The sequence below is a fragment of the Silene latifolia genome, chromosome 11 (assembly GCF_048544455.1).
Source record: "Silene latifolia isolate original U9 population chromosome 11, ASM4854445v1, whole genome shotgun sequence".
NCBI lineage: Eukaryota > Viridiplantae > Streptophyta > Magnoliopsida > Caryophyllales > Caryophyllaceae > Silene > Silene latifolia.
In genome coordinates this window covers 101,992,773-102,005,234 of record NC_133536.1, presented here as the reverse complement: position 1 = coordinate 102,005,234, position 12,462 = coordinate 101,992,773, and the positions used below count along the sequence as shown (strand labels likewise).

At 33.8% G+C, this 12,462-nt stretch overlaps 1 pseudogene; it reads right to left on the bottom strand.

Moving 5' to 3' along the window:
* Positions 1–10,373: 10,373 nt before the first annotated feature.
* On the bottom strand, positions 10,374–11,640 carry LOC141613733 (calcium sensing receptor, chloroplastic-like; annotated as a pseudogene).
* Positions 11,641–12,462: the final 822 nt, after the last annotated feature.

Below are 12,462 nucleotides of genomic sequence, written 5' to 3'. Positions count from 1 at the left end.
CCATTTGATTCCACTCACCAGACGGACCTGCAGAAAACCAGTGTCTTAGAAAGACCAATAATTTGGCAACTGATTAAATATAATACACAACCTCACTGACGAAGTACGTAGCTAACATGAGCAAGGCTACAATCCTAATTAACATTTGAGAGCATACCAGCTAAGACATAGCAGCCTTCGCACTGTGATCACACTAATGACCCTCTAGACCATACATCATAAACACAACCATGAACCAGCTCCTTAAAAGGCAAAACTAAACATCTGTTGAGCTATACGCAAAGCATAACTTATTCTCCATTAAATCATTTTGCAAAATTGTAAGCAAGCTGACACAGAAATGGCAACAGACTTAAAAGAGACCGAAACCAATACCTGAGCAGGATAACTAATGTATTTCAAAGCCTCAATCCCCATAGCCGGGACAATTGTATTCGTAAATTCCGCACTCCAATAACACCATCATGGTCATGGAGCACCTCCCTTACTTCCTCTACACCAAAGATTAATCGCTGCTCACTTGCTCAGACACCAGCAAAATTGCATTAAAACCATGTCACCTAAACTGCATAATACAAGCTTAAAGTACCAAATTCAGCTAAACTGTTTCCGTTTAAGAGAATCAGAGATAAACCAATGCTTACATATAAAGGACCAGATCAAACAGATTACATTTTTGCGCCAAATTTTATATAATAAGTTGACGTTTGTAAAGCTGTTGTTGTTTGTTCGATTACCCACTAAAATTCGCACAATCAAGTAATCAACCAAATACTCACATGATAATTAATCACCTATTCCCACCACACTTTCCTCATATTACACAAAATCGAGCCTTCGATTCCACTACAATCACAATATTTTACAAACTAAAACTGAAACACAAATTAATCGAGCTCAATTTTGATCAAAATTATGAAATTACCTCGAAATTATTCGAAATCTTCTTCTGAAATTGCTGAAATCACGTTGTTGTATGTTATTTTGATGAAATTACCTTCAAATTAATCGAATAAAGTCTTAAAATTGCTGAAATCACGATATTATTCTTTGTAGCTTGTTGATCGGCAAATCGCTGCAATTGGAATCACGATATTAATCGGTTCACAACCCTCACGGAATTCATCAATTGGAATGAACAATCGCTGCAATTGATGAATCGTTGATTAGTTTATGGAGTTTGGGTTTGGAATCTATGAACAATCGCTACAATCACATATTAATCGTTGATGAAGAAAATTTGTTTAGATGTTTAGAAAAGATGAACTGACAAATTAGGAAAAGATGAATTGACAGCCCACATTGAATTAGCCCGTTTAAGATCAGTCCACATTCAGTCCGCCCCAAGTTTAATGAATGAATTTGGTGAGATGAGACCGGCCGCCTCGCCATAATGAGGTGCCTCACCGGATCCGGCCTCTCTCTCTCTCTCTCTCTATATATATATATATATATATATATATATAGCAAAGTTCTCCTAAGTCCCTTTTTTTTTGAGTCCATAAGTCCCTCCCACAACCCTTGGATCATGCATGGTGGAAGGTTGAGATTGAAAGCAAAAAACACACTTAACATTAATTAATTCACTTATCTCTCTAGTTTTAATAATACATTCACGAATTCATTATCATACACAATTAACACCATATTTTGTCTTATACTTCAAAGTTTATGAAAATTTTGTTAACATTTTTCCTGTTTCGGTATTTTTTTTTTTTTTTTTTTTTCGAGACAAGTTTTTATTTGTTTCGTTTTTTTTTTTTTTTTCGAGATAAGTTTTCGACATTTTAGGATTTTACGAGTGTAATTCTAACAGCAAAAAGTGTAATTTTAAGAAATATTTTCGAGAATTTAGCGTTTTACAAGTTTAACTTCAATTTTTTTCGAGTGATTTTAACGAATAATATTTTGAATTTTGTCATTTTATCACAAGTTATTGTAATTTAGCATTTTACGAGTGTTATTCTAATGACAAAAAGTGTTATTTTAGTCCAGGTAAGTGTAATTTCAGTCCAATGAGATTGTTATTTTTAGTCCAGGAGAATGTAATTTTAGTCCAGAAAAGTGTAATTTTAGTCCGAGAAAAGTATAATTTCACCCCGAGAATGTAATTTTAGTCCATTGAGAATGTAACATTAGTCCAATGAGAATATGAGAATATGACCAAGTCCAATGAGAGTGTAACATTAGTCCAATAGAGCTAAGTGTAATTCTAACAGAAAATAATGTAATTCTAACAACAAAAAGTGTAATTCTAACAACAAAAAGTGTAATTTTAGCCGAAAAAAGTGTTATTCTAGCAAAAAAAAAGTACAATTTTAACAGAAAAAAGTGTAATTCTAACAACAAAAAGTGTAATTTTAGCCGAAAACAATGTTATTCTAGCAAAAAAAAGTGTAATTTTAACAGAAAAAAGTGTAATTCTAACAACTAAAAGTGTAATTTTAGCCGAAAAAAGTGTTATTCTAGCAAAAAAAAGTATAATTTTAACAGAAAAAAGTGTAATTTTAATGGAGGAAAGTGTGATTTTAACAGAAAAAGGTGTAATTCTAACAAAAACAAAAAGTGTAATTTTAGCAGAAAAAGTGTAATTTTAGTCGAAAAGAGTGTTATTCTAGCAGGAAAAAGTATAATTTTAACAGAAAAAAGTGTAATTTTAATGGAGAAAAGTGTAATTTTAACAGAAAAAAGTGTGATTTTAATGGAGAAAAGTGTAATCTAAAATTTAAAAAATCATGAAAAAAACACAACCAATCAAATACGAAAACCCGAGCCATTACCAATCAAATACGAAAACACCCCCACAACAACCATTAACCTTCGGATTCGAAAAAAAAAAAAAAAAAAAAAACAGATCCCTCATTCCGAGGTCACCCCCACCACTAAACACCCAAAAAAATACAAATAAGATCCGAGAAAAAAAAACGAGAACAAATAAACAAAAAAAAAAAACGAGATCTTAAACATTAAAAGAAAACGAGAACAACAAATTATACTTAAGAAATCAAAAATCTACTACATATTTATGTAGATCTAAAATTTGTAAAAAAAAAAAAACAAATAAAAACAAAAAAAATCGGAAATCAGAAGGAAAAAAAAAAAAAACAGGAAACACGAAATAAATAAATAAAAAAAAAAAAAACGAAACCAAATACAAAACTAGATCTCAAAATATAAACCAAATATGAACACAAAACGATTTAAATCAAATATGAACAAAAAACGATTTAAATCAAATATAAACACACAAAAATACATAACCAACTAGACCTCGAAAAAAAAAAAAAAAAAAAAAAAAAAAAAAAAAAACAGATCTGACGAGAAAGAAAACAGAAAAAAAAAGGAAGAGAAGAGGAGGAGCGGCAGTGGTAGGCATGGATGGTGGGGGTTGGCAGTGGTGGGCGTTAGAGGAAGAGGGAGCATTTTTTTTTGTAGGTGGTTGTTGTAGGTGGCGGCTGGAGTGGTGGTTGGGTGGTCGAGGGGCAGTGGTGGTTGGGTGGTCGAGTGGCGGTGACAACGGGAGTGAAGAGTAGATCGGGTGGTGGTGGTGGTTGGGTGGTCGGGGTAGTGGAGTGGTGGGGGTGGATGGTGGTGGCCGTGAGGGTGGGGGTGGGTGGTGGCCGTGGGGGTGTTTTGGTGAGGAAGAGGGAGCATTTTTATTTTTTTAGGTTTTGAAATTTTTTGGTTTTTGAGAGAGGAGAAGTTTTGAGAGATGAAATGAGTAAAATTATGGGAGATGAGAGAGAAATGAATGTTTGGAAAAGTATATATATTAGATTAGTAGTTAATTAGGATGAGTTAGTAATTAATTAATATAGGTAGTGAGAGAGTGGTTTAATTAGCTTTAATCTCCTTTTTTCTTGTGTAAATCTCAGCCATCCTTTTCCCTCATCCAAGGGCTCTAAGGAGAACTTATGGACTCAAATGTAAGACATGGACTCACTTGATCTTTACACTATATATATATATATATATATATATATATATATATATATATATATATATATATATATATATATATATATATATATAGTAATAAGATCATCTAAGTCCACCTCTTACATTTGAGTCCATAAGTCCTCCTTATAGCCATTGGATGAGGAAGATGGAGGGTTGAGATTGGAAGCAAAAAAAGGATGATTAATGCCTAATAAAACACTTCCCCTCTCTACTTTACTAATCCATACTAATCAAATATTAATCCACTATATAACCTTTATTTTTCCACCAACTTCTCTCGCATTCACACAATTCACTTCTCTACTCTCTCTCTAAAACCCAAATTAATTCCAAACCCAAATAATCCTCTCATCCTAACAAACCCAAATAATTCAAAATCTAAAAAAAAAAAATTCCCTCCATAACCCCACAACGCCTCCTACCCCGCCACCAGCCCACAGCCCACCTTCCCATACCCACACGACCACCACCCACCCCCACCCCCACACCATCACCACAACCCCACCACGCACGACACCCTCACACCGAAACCACCACACACACCTCCCCCTGCCGACAACCACTACAACTCCCTCCATCGCAAAAACCACCGACCACTACAACTCCCTCCATCGGCCGCTCTACCGCCGACCACAACGCCACCAGACCTCCCACAACCCGACACCACCACCATATCTCCCGCACGCCACCCCTACGATGCCGCCTCCACCAGCCCAGTAAATCTGCCCACACCACAACACCCTTCCCGCAACCACCCACACAACAACCACGCTCTTGGTTGGTCTGTAGTCTCGGATCTTTAAGATCCACTTTTTTCTTCTTTTTTTCAAATTTTGTTATATTATTTTCTTTTTCTTTATCTGACAAATTTTGTTATGAGTGCATCCCAGATTTGCGGGATTTTCGTTTATTATTGCTTTCTTTTTTTTTTTTTTTTTTTTTTTTTTTTTTTTTCAGATTTCGAGTTCTAGATCTCCTTTTTCCAGATTTTGTTTTTATTTCTTTTTCATTTTTTTTAATAAGATCTTATTTGTATTTTCTTTGTCTTGTTACTTGAATTTTTTTTTAGTGTGTTACTATGACATTGAATATATTTTTAAAATTTTAGATCTATGTTTTGAAAACAAATTGTAATTTTTGTTTATTTTTTTGTCTTTTTACATGGATTTTTTTTATTTTGGGTGTTAGTATGACATTAGTTTTGATTTTGGGTGTCTTGTTACATATCATTTTAGCATTACACTTTTTTCTGTTAAAATTATACCTTTTTTTGCTAGAATAACACTTTTTTTGGCTAAAATTACACTTTTTGTTGTTAGAATTACACTTTTTTCTGTTAGAATTACACTTTTCTTCATTAAATTTACACTTTCTTCATTAAAATTACACTTTTTTCTGTTAAAATTATACTTTTTTTTGCTAGAATAACACTTTTTTTCTGTTAAAATTACACTTTTCTTCATTAAAATTACACTTTTTTCTATTAAAATTATACTTTTTTTTGCTAGAATAACACTTTTTTCGGCTAAAATTACACTTTTTGTTGTTAGAATTACACTTTTTTCTGTTAAAATTACACTTTTCTTCATTAAAATTTCACCTTTTTCTATTAAAATTATACTTTTTTTTGCTAGAATAACTCTTTTTTCGGCTAAAATTAAACTTTTTGTTGTTAGAATTACACTTTTTGTTGTTAGAATTACACTTTTTTCTGTTAGAATTACACTTACCTCTATTGGACTAATGTTACACTCTCAATGGACTTGGTCATATTCTCATATTCTCATTGGACTAATGTTACACTCTCAATGGACTAAAATTACATTCTCTCAGTGGACTGAAATTATACTTTTCTGGACTAAAATTACACTTTTCTGGACTAAAATTACATTCTCCTTGACTAAAAATAACAATCTCATTGGACTGAAATTACACTTACCTGGACTAAAATAACACTTTTTATCATTAAAATAACACTCGTAAAATGCTAAATTTCAATAACTTGTGATAAAATGACAAAAATTCAAAATATTATTCGTTAAAATCACTCGAAAAAAATTGAAGTTAAACTTGTAAAACGCTAAATTCTCGAAAATATTTCTTAAAATTACACTTTTTGCTGTTGGAATTACACTTGTAAAATCCTAAAATGTCGAAAACTTGTCTCGAAAAAAAAAAAACGAAAAAAAAACAAAACAAATAAAACTTGTCTCGAAAAAAAAAAAAAACGAAAAAAAAAACCGAAACAGGAAAAATGTTGACAAAACTTTCATAAACTTTGAAGTATAAGACAAAATATGGTGTTAATTGTGTATGATAATGAATTCGTGAATGTATTATTAAAACTAGAGAGAGAAGTGAATTAATTAGTGTTAAGTGTGTTTTTTGCTTTCAATCTCAACCTTCCACCATGCATGATCCAAGGGTTGTGGGAGGGACTTATGGACTCAAAAAAAAAAGGGACTTAGAAGAACTTATCACTATATATATATATATATATATATATATATATATATATATATATATATATATATATATAGAGTCAAGATCCGGTGAGAACTCCTAAATATTTGAGGATTGAGGATTAGTGAATACAATATCACAGGTTCTTCAATAAAATATCACGAAAAATCAGACCTTTGTCAAAAAAAAAAAAAAAATTTTGAATTTTTTTTTTTTTTTTTTGCACAGGTGTTTTTTTGTGTGATATTTTATCGAATAACCTGTGATATTGTATTGAAGAACCTCTGATATTGTAACGCAATCCTCAATCCTCAAAAAGATAGTGTATCCTCACATGATCTCATTCCTATATATATATATATATATATATATATATATATATATATAGGCAAGATCCGGTGAGTCCACCTATATTTTTGAGTCTCATGAGTCCACTTATGTATCACACGGTCTGAACAAAAATATCACTTTTTTCGAAATCTTGCATGTTCTATATCTCAGAATGTCCTGCTTTAAACTAGTGAGTGCATGCATTTGTCTGCTCGTCTTCCACGATATCACTTAAAATTGAGAGGAGAAAAATATGTCCTCGGAGAAGAAACACAACTAACATACTGGAAGAAGCTGCATTATGGACAATAACACTGAGAAGATAGGTACTGATTTCAGACAGCATAGTAAAGGCAATGCAGTAAAGGACGATAGACTATGCTTCGGGTTTAGCCAAGTAAAAAAAAAATAGAAACCCTGGGATACTCACGACATCTACCCAATATTTAAATACCACCAGTGAAAACAGAACATAGTGTAATAGCAAAAAGGTTAATATTTTACAAATATAAAATGCATCAAAAGGTTATATGTACTTCAAATGTCTACAAGTACACAAAAGCGTGTCCGAAGATGTTGTTTTCACTTTGGACAATTAGTAAAAAAAAAAAAGACATCCTTTAAGTAAACCCACAAACATATAAACTACTATGGATAATTACTAGGGAAATATCTCCTTCAAATGTGTACAATAAAAATGAGGTTAAGAATAATGACACTAAAAATGATGTGTCTTTGTTGGGTTCTTCATTGCAAGTGAGGGCAATTGTTACAATTAAGAAAAAGATTAAGGAGAGATTAGTTGATAAACTTGAAGACCAATGGTTTAATTACATGATTACTTTCGGTCAAGCCATTTACCTAAATCTTCTCGATGAAAGTACTACAACGAAGGTTATCCTTTCCTCCAATTTATTTATTTATTTATTTTGTGAAATGTGAGTTTGTTCAAGGTAACAAGATCCAATGAGTTTATTGAAGGATACCGAGGCGGAATAGCGAACGCCAGCGATCTTGTCACCATTGGGGACGTCATAAAGAAGGTATTGTGACTGACAATAAAGATGGTGAAAGGTGGAGTGAAAGGCGGAATTAGGTTCAGTTGTGTGATATTGTATAATATAACTCGTGATATTGTTTAGTACAACCAGTGATATTATTTATCGTAAGGTGTGATATTATTTTGTATAACTTGTGATACTCTTTAACTGGACTCACAGACTCAGATACAATATCACAGGTTATACTAAACAATATCACAGCTTAGATTTTTTTACCAATTTTTTTTTTTTTTTTAAAAACGTGATATTTTTGTGTACAACATGTGATACATAAGTGGACTCACGGGACTCAAAAAGATAGGGTGGACTCATGTAATCCTAATTATATATATATATATATATGAGGCAAGATCCGGTGAGTCCACCTAAATATTTGAGTCCCGTGAGTCCACTTATGTATCACGGCCTATACACAAGAATATCAAACACTACACGAAACAATATCACTGCTTATACTGAACAATATCACGCAAAATATACAACGAAAACAGTAAAAAGAAGGCTTAAACCTATAGTCAGTGACACTAATCATCGACGGCAACCACCCACGGCCCACCACCACCCCTTCACCTCCACAACAACCACCACCCATGGCCCACAACCACACGTTCAGCTCCACAACAACCACCACCACGGCGCACAAGTCCGTCTAACGACCATCGCGACCACCCCTCACTAACATACAATCAGCGATCCTTCTTCCATTAACCTCCATCTAAGAACAACGCCGCCGCTGTTAAATTAAGGGTCTCATCGCCGGCGATGAAGGAAATAGGCGAATATAAAGAAGAGAACAAGAGAGGAAAAAAATATAAAAGAAGTAATATGCAATAACTCTGACGAACACGCCGCCAAAATCGACTCACCGGCGGGAAAGTGCGCGAGGATGATGGTATTTGTCGGAGCTCTGACCGTAGGACTGATGGGTGTAAGAAAAAGTATGAGAAAAGAAGTTAATAACAGAGGGCGAATCTGGTTCAGTAAGAGTGATATTGTTTAATATGACGCGTGATATTGTTTAGTATAACTTGTGATATTGTTTCGCTGGACTCACGGACTCAAAAAGATAGGGTGGACTCATGTGATCCTAATTATATATATATATATATATATATATATATATATATATATATATATATATATATATATAGAGAGAGAGAGAGAGAGAGAGAGAGAGAAAGAGGCCGGATCCGGTGAGGCCGTTAATTATGGCGAGGCGGCCGGCCTCACCAAATTACTTCATGGTTTTGTGAACCCTGGACTTAATTTCGTGGATCCTAGACCCGATTTTGTGAATCTAATACATAAAGAAGTGACATTAGACATATATTAGCATTGATAAATATAATATAATCGTATATTTATATATGTTCATCTATGTGGGACTCGAACCCACACCTTGTGTAATAGCACAATGCTCTACCTTTTAAGCTAATAGATGATAAGTACAAACAGTAAATTGTGCATCAATAAATAACAAACACATGAAACATGATACATCAACCTCATATATTTATTTTTTACTAGGAAATTAACTAATTTAAGTCCTAAGTTCACATAACCGGGTCCAAGCTTCACGAAATCAAGTCTAGATTTCACAAAATCAAGCCTAAGTTTGACAAAATCAAGTTTCACAAAATCAGGTCTAGGGTTCACATAGTCTAGTCCAAGCTTCACAAAATCAAGTCCAGGTTTCACAAAATCAGGTCTATGTTTGCCAAAATCAGGTTTCATAGAATCAGGTATAGGGTTCACATAATATACTCCAAGCTTCACAAAATCAAGTCCAAGTTTCACAAAATCAGGTCTATGTTTGAACCTTATTTTGTGAACCTTGGACCTAATCTTGTGAATCTCAGGCCTGATCTTGTGAACTCTGAACCCAATTTTGTGAATCTTTGACCTAATCTTGTGAATCTTGGAGCTAATCTTGTGAATCCTGAACCTAATTTTGTGAACCCTGGACCTAATCTTGCGAATCTTGGACTTGATTTTGTGACTTGGGGATTATCTTGTGAATTCTGGACTTAATTTTGTGAATCTAGGACCCAATTTTGTGAAACTGGGTCTTTATGTTGTGTATTTAGGACATGATTTTGTGAATCACAATGTTGTGTCGACTAATATGAAAATACAAAGCAAGAGATCAGTCAATAACGAAAATTCACTCAACAAACGAAAGTAAACACATAAAAACCAAATGCTGAAATACATAAAAATGAATTTTCAAAAACAAATGATGAAATGAAGTAAAATCTATTAATCACGTTCTGCGCATGTTCAAGATAAACTGTACCTTTCACTTGGTTTTTTAACTTACTTGGTAATTCTTTAAGCCCGTAAATAATCAGCAAAGATAAACTGTGATCAGAGTATCAGACCAGTTCTTTGCAAGATGAGATCACTTCAAACTTCAGCATAAGCCGATATGAGAGCGCTTTTATTCCCTATACTTGACACTTTTGCAGGTTTGTTAGTGGACTATAAATGACTGTTTCATACTTCTGTATGTTTTAATCTTTAAAAAAAACACACACAAAAAAATAGGTAAAATTTTCCTTACGGTATTGCAATTATTCGGCTTTTGACACTTGGGGGAAGCTAAGGGATGTCCGCCTTGTTCTTGTCTTTCTCTGACCAAATATCAATCAAATAATAGTTATGTGTGCACAACATGTGCAAGGTTTGTGCAGGTGTAAGTTCACCTGAATAGTGCAAAGTATGCATTAGTATTTACATATCATAGTATTACCTTCATCAGAAAATAGATAGACATAAACAATAGAAGGAAAATTGGAAGTCTATGACGAAGACAGTGCAACTTTCTCAGCAACCCAAAATAAGCAAAACTAGAATATTGACGAAATTTATAGTCATCAGTCATCCGAAATCATGCAAGAGGGATCAGAAAGTTCTGTATAAGCTAGTATGCCTATGAATGTACCAAATTACAAATGGTTCAGCAGTAAATTGAATAATTGTAGTTATGCTACTTGCCTTTATATCAACGAAAGTTGAATGTGGTGAAAGACCATAGTGACGGAAGCAGGAGGTATGCAAGGAACAATCCGGATGCAATTTCAAAAATAAGAGCAGAGTCTGAATTTATAATGGTTTCGACTATTGATGATGCTATAGGTCTGACATCTTCTATTACCCCACTGATCTCTTGTTACAGTCTGTTACCACAAATACATATTCTTTATTTTGGATTTGTCACCTAGGCCACAGTAAGGCGTATAGCGTGGAATGAAGAACTTTGAATACCTTAGCAGCATTAGTGACAGATTCAGTAGTAATACCAGAGTCCTGCATATATAGCTCCCTGAGCTTTCTTAGCGGCTTCAAAAATGATAGGAGAAGCAGCATTCAATGTCTTATGTCCAGCCTGCTGCACAAAAGGTGTAGCAGGATCAATGCCAAGGTTTAAAGCTTTTGTTACAACCTGGAAAACCCGTTGTGATTTCTCCAGAACATCCGAACCAACTTGCTGCACTTGATCAATTGTCTGCTCCACCTGCACATTCCAACAAAACATCACAATCTTCTCAATTGCATGTTAGCTGAAACCTTAATTATCATAAGTTTTGACAGCGTAATATACTTGAAGGAGTGAGGAGACTATCTGATAGTTAGGGAGAGTTACAGCTTTCGCATTAAGCGGATTAGAGAAAACGGTTAATAGAAACAGTGATGTTGATGTCGAAAAAAAGAGAAGTTTGGCAGGTTTTAGCTGAATTTTGGAGTTGGAGCAAGAGAGAAGAGCTTTATTAGGAGGAGATGGAGGAAGTGAATGTTTAATGGTGGAAGCAGCTCTAACAGTCATATCTCTATTGCCATCTCTGATTTTGAAATCAGAAGAGAATGGCAAGAGATGTAGTGGACTGACTGACTGTTGTAGAATGTTTCAGTGATAAGTTTGATTATGGTTTCAAAAAAAGCTTATTATTTTGATGGGAATTGAATGGCTCTAGTTTTGATACAGGTCCCTGCCAAAAAATATAAAAAGTGGAACTTGACAATAGCCATTGATTGTTCTAATGCCATCTCGTATGCAGATTTTGCATTTTGGATTGATATGAAAACAATTTTATACTAAATCAAAGATAAATGAGCAATGTTACGGACGGTTTCACATAATCAATACAAAGTTCATAAAACTAGCTCCAAGGTTCACAATATTCGCTCCAACATTCACAATATTAGTTCCAACATTCACATATTAATGTAATAAACATCAGAAACAAAGCTACAATCACGGAAGTAACCTCTAAAATGACTAACAAACCAAGTAGATTAACCTAGAAGACAACAAATTGATTCAACACAAACTAATAAACTCTTTTCGGCAACAGTCGATTGACCACTCAAGCAACAACACGTTTAAAAAGACGAAATAGCTACTGAAATTTCATCAAACCTCTGAATATGAAATACGTTCTTTGAACGACAAGGTAATCACACTCAAGCGTCCAAAAACTCACAAAATAGGGCCGAAACAACGAAAATTAACTATGAAACGGCAACAACAAAAGTCAGAGTAAGAGGTATATGCTCACAAACGTAGGTATTATGATCAACATTTCATAATGAGTGTTTCGTCAAAAACCTAGGTTACATAAAACCGATCATAACTAACCGTGAACAA